Here is a 226-nt window from a genome sequence, read left to right on the forward strand (position 1 = left end):
TCTAAATTATAATTCAGTATGACTCACACATACATTATCTTGTTTATAACCTCTAAATGACCTGATTCATCAGTTATAAACCAGCTGTTCTTAAAAGGTCCAGAGCAGCTGAACCAGCAGGCATGTAACAAAGTGTTATTTCTCTTTACATGAGGCTGCTGTGGTATTTGGGTTTAATGGACGACTCAATTACACGATGTGTTACTCATGCTTTGAAGGTTTGTAC

At 36.7% G+C, this 226-nt stretch overlaps 1 protein-coding gene across 1 annotated transcript in view; it reads right to left on the reverse strand.

The window, feature by feature from the left end:
- Window positions 1-226, reverse strand: part of matn4 (matrilin 4) — a gene marked incomplete at its 5' end in the record, with an annotated part of 26,089 nt that overhangs the window by 7,902 nt on the left and 17,961 nt on the right.

Source organism: Morone saxatilis, unplaced genomic scaffold (assembly GCF_004916995.1).
Source record: "Morone saxatilis isolate NCDOM2014 unplaced genomic scaffold, NCSU_SB_2.0 Contig18, whole genome shotgun sequence".
Lineage (NCBI taxonomy): Eukaryota > Metazoa > Chordata > Actinopteri > Moronidae > Morone > Morone saxatilis.